Below are 7,890 nucleotides of genomic sequence, written 5' to 3'. Positions count from 1 at the left end.
CCTGGGAGATAGAGGTGTGCCTGCCTGGTCTGTAACTTGTATAATGAGACCATTGTGAAAATGTAGTCACCTATTCTAGTCAAAACCAGTTGTTGGGAACTGTAGTTGTCTTTTAACATCTTATACATTTTAACCCAGACTTAATAATTTGACTTTTCAACCACTTTTTAGGCTGATTTTTTTAATACTATTTATAGTTTAGAGCTATATGGTAAAGGAATGTTGCCTAAATGCAGAATTATTCAAGAACAAGAAAGATGTAATCTCAGGACAGGATGCGGTGTCAGTATACTTCCTTGTTAGTTACACACAGTACAGTGTTAAGTAAAAAGGTTATAGCTGATAAGTTTACAAATATGCAACAAAGTGAATCAAACTTATTTTAGTTTCTTCACCCTATTGGACTTAAAACCTTTAACAACTAAACACGTATGTATGTGTTTTTTAAATTACTGGAAAAGATACCAGAAATACTTGGGGCCTTGAAATTCAAAGATGAATCCTATCTTCATATTAGACTACCCAGCACAAATCAATGTGATACAGTAGAAAGCCCAGGTGAGATGGATAGCCAATTGGCCTAAATTACCAGAATTGTGACCATGTCATTAAATTTGCATAATAGTTGACCATGGAACCTCCCAGAGGTTAATTTTCTCCAGGGATGCTGGTGACTGGAGTTTCTGCTTTCCTCTATTCCACTGTCAACTGGCCATAATTTATCAAAAATAGTAATGAACGTATGTAATTAGGATTAGGATGCTATTCTGTGTGAAATTACTTTGTTCTACTGTGTGTTTAATGAAACTTTTACTTTATTTGTGTATATTGTAAAATATGTATTTTATTTTTTAGCATTCTACTAATCTCTCTATTATAATACAAAACAATCTTGGGATGAGACATGACTTTTTGAAGAGACTTTTTGGAATAAAGATGGTGACTTTTGCCATTAGATTCTTTCAAGTCACGCCCTACATACACAATCATCTAACCTCTCAGTTGTGTGAATGCTTTTGGCAGACACACTTCCTGCACTCTCAGCTCTTATAAATTTTATCAGGACAATAATTTTATACATTCTAGATGACACGCCAACTACTAAACGAAGAAGAAAGAGCAGCATCAAAAAGAGACCCAAAAGCATTAGAGAGAAAAGAATGTAAAAAAGAACAATAATAATCTATGTGCAAATTCTGAAAAAAAGGAAAGTAATAATCATCCCGGACCAACTGGAATGGAAAACCTCGCAGGTCCAATCAGGGTCAGAAATAAAAGACAAAGTAGAAATTCATAAAGACTTTCAAAAATGGCTCAATAAACATGCAGAGCAGGTTAGAGGTTATGAAAGTAGTATAATTCAAAAGTATCAAAAAAAAGATAGTAAAGATTGCATTAGCGATAACAAATGGATATTATTACTCGGTGAAATAAGGGAAAGCAATAATCATCCCAGACCAGGTGGAGTTGAAAACCTAGCAGGTCCAAGCGGGGCCAGAAATAAAAGACAAAGAGTAGAAGACAAAGTAGAATGTCGTAAAGAGGTTCAAAAACATTGGCGCGAAACACATGCTGAGCAAGTGACAGATTATGAAAGTGGTAAAATTTGAAAGTATCAAAAAACTGATAGTAAAGACCGCATTAGCACTAACAAATTATATCTGAATCTACAATAATCTATTTGCGTTCGCATCATTCAATGCTCAAAATGTAGATTTACACAATAATGGACCATACGTTTTGAGTATCTGTGGTCCTGCAACAATTGAAGCTACGACAAGTTTAATTTCAAAGAAACCACAATTCGGTCAGGTGTATACTGTATTTATGATCACGGATAAGTGATACAACATTGAATCGAAAGAGTTAAAAGATCAGACATATTAGAAATTATACAGCCAATAATGGATACAAATCCACCCATCCATCCATTATCCAACCCGCTATATTCTAATTACAGGGTCACGGGGGTCTGCTGGAGCCAGTCCCAGCCTACACAGGGCGCAAGGCAGGAAACAAACCCTGGGCAGGGCGCCAGTCCACCGCAGGGCGCACACACACACTCACACACCAAGCACCCACTAGGGACAATTTAGGATCGCCAATCCACCTAACCTGCATGTCTTTGGACTGTGGGAGGAAACCAGAGTACCTGGAGGAAACCCACGCAGACACAGGGAGAACATGCAGACGACATGCAGGGAGGACCCAGGAAGTGAACCCAGGTCTTCTTACAGCGAGGCAGCAGTGCTACCAATCCGCCACCTTGCCATGGATTCAAATCCATATGTCAAAAAGTATCTCACTTTTAAACAAAATTGATCTGCAAAACACGGACAAAGAAATTTTCTTGGATTTCTATATGAATCCAAATGATCACGGTCACATTTATAATTAAGTAATGTGATGATTTGTCAGTGATAATAGTTTCGAAAGACGGAGATATCAAAGACAGAGTTGATATTCGTGTATATCCAAAAGCAAAGCACGATTCAAAAGGAGATCATGATATGCCATTCGTATTAAAACGTTTACAGTTTCCTGTGAGAATAGCTTTTGCTATGACAATTAACAAATCATAGGGACAAAAATTTGAAAAAGTTGGTTTATTGATCAGAGAGAAAGAAAAGATATTCACTCATGGGCAGTTATACGTTGCATTTTCACGATGTAAGTCCAAACACAGAATCAAAATTCAATCCAATCTTGAAGAAAAGTTAATTCCTAATATTGCATGCATATATCAATGTATATGTAACAATTCCCATGAAAATAACAATCTTTTTAAATTGTACTTTATATCCAGTTAACCAAACACAGGGGTTGGAGAGTGAAGCGAGCAGGGGGTGGAACCCCCTAGTCTAACATATAATAATAAAATTGCAGATAAAACCATTTACTGTGCTTCAAATTATATATTTTATTTTTAAACTTGTTATTGTATCTGAGACTATACTCAGTTAATAGCACTACATAAAAATAAATTGGATTGAATTAAATTGAATTGAGTCCAGCATTCTTGGGTACTGCAGTTTTTTTTCCCATTTCTTCAAAGATGTACACTTATATAAATTGGAGATTGTAAATTGGCCCCATGTGAGTGCAAGTATGGCTGTGTGTGTTGTGTGTAATTGGGACCAGTAATGATCTTCCACCCTGTCCAAATCTTTTTTTTTCTATGCAATCAGTGCTCCTGGTATAGACTCCAGCCCCTTGGAATCCTAAACTGAATGAAGCTCAAGTGAAAATGTGTTGTTTTGTTTCTATACATATATACCATACCATGTTGTGCTGAAATATTTTTTTTTTTTGCCAGTAAGTTGAATTCATGAAATTACATCATTATGAATCAACATCTGTTTGCATTTCTTTGCAGCCATTTTTTCATTGATTTTAACAAGATACCCTGCACTACTGATTGAAATGCACCCACAGACCGTGACAGAGCTGCCGCCCTGTTTTGCTGCAGACAGGCATCAACATACTTATCATTAAACACATGAACATCAATATACTTCTCAGTCTCTTGTGCTCTGTCATACTTGTATCTTTATAAACCAAAAGTCTCAAATTTGAACTCATCTCCCCAGAGTACTTTCTGGCATACACTGTCACTTGACGCTTTATGGTCTTTCTCATACTATGGTTTCCTTTACTTGTTGCCTTTCGGCAAGAATGGTTTCCTTGCTGCAACATGTCCTACAAGGCCATTTCTCTTAAGACTTCATACAGTTAAAGTGTGTACTGTGCAGCCAGATAATAAGCAAGCACGTTCATGAGATGCCTTTTGAGTCTTCTTTCACTGCCTTTCCTGTTGTTCAGTTTCTTCAAATCTCTGATGCCTTTATCCAATGTGTCACTTCAGATACCGTTGGTTACATATCTTTTTGTTTTTCCAATTGGAGCACAGGCAGTTGAAGATATCCGGTCATGGTCACACCGGATTTAAACACACACCCTCAAGGTTTGAGGTGCAAAGCTTTAACTATTATGCTGTGCTGCCTGCCTTTTATTATGATGTTTGCTGACTATAGCCTTGTTCATATAATCTGTCTATCAAACAGTGTTAGCTTAGCCATTTCCCAACATCTCCTGGAGACACATCAGTATTTGTGGGTACTATTCAATACACCCATTTATTTAATAAATTATAGTATAAGAGCACCTGGTTTGGATAATCATTGTTTTTTTAATTTGAATCAGGTGTGCTATTAGTGGAATTTAACAAATCAAAATGGCAGGGAGTACCTTGTGAGAGGTTTGAGAACCAAACCTAAGAATTTCTAGTAACCTCACAAGATGTCTATAGCTTTTTGGAAAGCTCCAGAAATAATTGCTACATTGTACTGTATCAATGTGTACCAATCTATTCTAATGGTATATGGAATTTTCAAAGCAAATAAACAATTACTTCCCAGATAAGTAGCTTTGAAAATAGCTTAATATAGTACTATATATAGTATACTATATATGCATGTATGTATGCATGAATGTGTGTGTGTGTGTATTTTTTAATTTCAAGACATATATATCTATTGTGAAGCTAGAAGCTACAGCTGATGACAGCTCACAAGTGCCACCCATACTCTTTATCTCATAATTTCTGTACAGTACTTCAGGACTCTTCTTTCTGGATGTTTGTACAACAGGATCTGAGATGAGTTACCACGCTGTCACTGCTAAGGAACCACTTTGAGTTAATTTTTGGTAGCACTAAGAAATGAACAGTGGCAGACTAAGTAAGATCACTTAAAGCATGGTTTCCACCTGGCTAAGTACATATTAAGACCATCCTTTTATGGCAGCCTTAGTCCTGGTAAATTACAGCATGAGCAGCCTTCACTTTTCCAGAAGAGGTAACACAAAAGCAAAGTATATTAACTGTCAAGTTCACTGAAGGCAACGTATCAAGACTGAATCTGAAAGTCCATTCTGTACAAAATAGGTTGAAGTGAAACTTACAAAGTAAAAACAAAACAACTGCCTTAAAGTGCGTGATACTGTAAATACTGTAAAATATATAGGCAGTGCTGGTGCTAGGTTATTTTGCACCCTAGGCCAAGTTTATTAGTGTGCCAACAAAATGTTTGGTAGCTAACCTGTGCGGTGGGTTTTTTCTCCCCATTATGATCTACACTCTAGGCTAATGCCTAACTTACCTTAATGGTGGTGCTGGCCCTGCATATTGATGTTTAACCTCTACGAAAATTAAACCCGATGGTAGCAGAAAGATAAAACAGCATCATGAAGTTAAAAATTATGCCTCAGTTCAGTGTTGTGTTTTTAAGCCAAACAATGACATTTTTGGTGCCATTTACTGTCCATAAAGAAAAAAGAAATACTGTTTTGATCTCTTCCACGTCTTACCATACACTTTGTTGAGTAATAAAAAATATAGTACAAATGTAATGTCCATTGTCTGAAATACTATCCTGAGCATAACAGGACAGTGTATCTTTAACTTCTATATCACTTTAAAACTGAATTCACTATAATAAAGTGTCATTTCCATATTTAATTAATTATTCTTTATATTACAGAGCTCCAGCAATCAGTCAACTCAATTTTATATAGCAAACATGGCATCCCATCTAGGTTTGGTTCATAGCTTGCCCTCAATGTTAGAAGGACAGGCCCAAGCTCCATGCTACCTGAACAGGATATGTGGCTTAGAAAATGAATGGTTAGATGGGCATTTCACAGAAAACCTATGTAAGGTTCTTTAAAAGGCTGAATCGTGGCTATTCAATAAAAACGCTATTAAAGACATGAACTCAGCATTTGCTGGCTTCAAAAAAGATCATGTACATAATTATTAAGATTTTATGACCAACACCCTCCGAACTCCACCTCATGCCTTGGATTCCTGTTAAGTGTAATAATTTTCCCCAGACAATGATTCCTGATAGGAGTCGAACGCTTAGAAATAAAAAACGATTTTAAGATACGTGACTTATTTTCTCCCTTTTCGGATTTCCTGCCCCAAATAGCAAATTGTATGACAGACCTTCACTTCCATAAGGTGCCTTAATCTGAAGACATTGGAGAATGCAGGTTATTTAATATACTGTACATGATAGCTCTTGCAATGCCCTTCGAACCACCTCGGTTCTAATAACAAGTGAAAACAAGCTGCAATCGATGTGCTAAAAGCAGTAAAAGCACAAGTAGCACAATCAAGATGAGTAGGGTACGCATGCAAAAGGGCCACTTATCAAATAACTGAAAACACATATCTGATGTGAAATACAAATGAGAAAAGTTATATTTTCATACTTTATCTTGGATCGTGTCACGAGATGGCATCTGGCACAGTGGTGCTTATAGAGCTCAGCTAATCACAGGTTAAAGCCGGTTACCTTTTCATAGAATTTCCCTAATACAAATCTTAGGGTCGCGGTGGTCTGTTCTTACCAGGAATTCAATTTCAATCTAAAGGCTACTTGTGCCATCTTATTGATAAATTCACGAAAAAAAACTTAACGAACATTTTCTGTATTTAAAAACTGTATCTCTGTAATCTTCTTTTAAATGGAAAAATTAATTTTTTAAGATGTAAAAGGTTGTCCCCCTTCCCTCCCTGAAAACAACCACGACCGTTCCACAACGCATCCGTGCCCCTAATTAGAAACCATCAGACACAAACCATCACGTTTGCTGCCAGCAGTAGCGGAGGAGCAGGATGTTTAAGCGTGGCAGCTTTCGAAAGGCGTTCAGTCTTTTGTCGCCCCTTGCTTTGGTAGCTCCACCCTAGCATTTATTGCCGGGAGGAGCCCGCAGTTAAACTTTAAGCTTGTGCCACTAAAGCAATGGGCAGCCGAGAAGCAGGCAGCTAGGTGGTTGGGTCGGGGAGCAGGGTCATCCTTGCACAACTACATTTTATTTACCTCCCATTGAAGAAGACACGAATACACCTACTGCTTTCTGCATCCCGTCCCTGTTGTTAAAGCTAAAAAGAACAGAGAGGGGACAGAGAAGAGAAAGAATTGTGAGTGGCAAGCGGCGCGAGTGACTCCAGAAGTGTCAGTCCAGGCGGCGGTGTCCGCGGCTCGTGGAAGATCTCCTTTACACGCACAGCGGCATTCGCATTGACGCGCGCGGTGAAACGCGAGCCCCACTTGTCCTGCGCGGTCTTTGACCGTTCCGCAACGCGTTCGCGGCTGGGCGTCAAGAGTCGCGCCAGCGTTGCCTCCCAGTCCTATACTGTAGATGCCATTTAATTTAAAGTACACTTTAAAATGCACACACCCGCTAATCGACCCCTTCACCTGCTCTTTAGCGAATACGCGCCTCTCACTCAGTCCTTTTCCTAATTATACGTCACGGAGGAGGCTACAGCTCTGACTCACTTTTTAAGTCGTCGTTTCTGCTGACCGGGACTCTTTACTTAAAGGGCCAGGCGAAGTGCCCTGTCAAGTTTTAACTCGGCGTCTGGAGAACCGCGCGGCTTTCATAGAAGCTGTAATCCGGAGACTATCAACTGTGAGTCTGTTTTTAACAGTTGATGTATTTATTTATGTATATATTTGTTTGTTTATATGTTTATGTTTTCATTTGTCACGCTTTTCACACCAACGTCGCGCTCCAGAGTTTCCTATTTGCTACTTTTCCTTTTCCAGATTATCAACTAGTTATACAGTACTGTACATCCTCGCTATTTTTAAAGTTAACCCTCAATGTAACTTTTTATTTTCCTCTTTTCTGGCCAAAAAGAATGAAGGTGCTGTTCACCCTTTGGTAACTGTAGTGTAGTGTAACGGGGATGGCGCTGGCCTTTAAAGTTTTCAAGTCTTGTATAGCTCAGAACAGGTCAATTAATCCAAATTATGCTCCAGTTATGTAAAAAAAAATAATTATAATGTGAGTTTCATTGAGAGAAGACGCCATTAC

The 7,890-nt window shown here is 38.2% G+C and overlaps 1 protein-coding gene across 4 annotated transcripts in view; it reads left to right on the top strand.

The window, feature by feature from the left end:
* Positions 1 to 6,816: 6,816 nt before the first annotated feature.
* Positions 6,817 to 7,890, top strand: part of LOC120525865 (solute carrier family 45 member 3) — a 55,003-nt gene continuing 53,929 nt past the window's right edge. For 3 of the 4 annotated variants that reach the window (XM_039748513.1, XM_039748510.1, XM_039748511.1), the window contains exon 1: positions 6,817 to 7,482. The gene's annotated coding sequence lies outside the window, so the exon portion shown is untranslated. The remainder of the gene's footprint in view (positions 7,483 to 7,890) is intronic. The other variant, XM_039748512.1, reaches the window with a different exon arrangement.

The sequence above is a fragment of the Polypterus senegalus genome, chromosome 3 (genome assembly GCF_016835505.1).
Source record: "Polypterus senegalus isolate Bchr_013 chromosome 3, ASM1683550v1, whole genome shotgun sequence".
Classification (NCBI taxonomy): domain Eukaryota; kingdom Metazoa; phylum Chordata; class Cladistia; order Polypteriformes; family Polypteridae; genus Polypterus; species Polypterus senegalus.
Note: the sequence above shows the minus strand (reverse complement) of the source record. Positions and strands in the feature narration are given on the sequence as shown.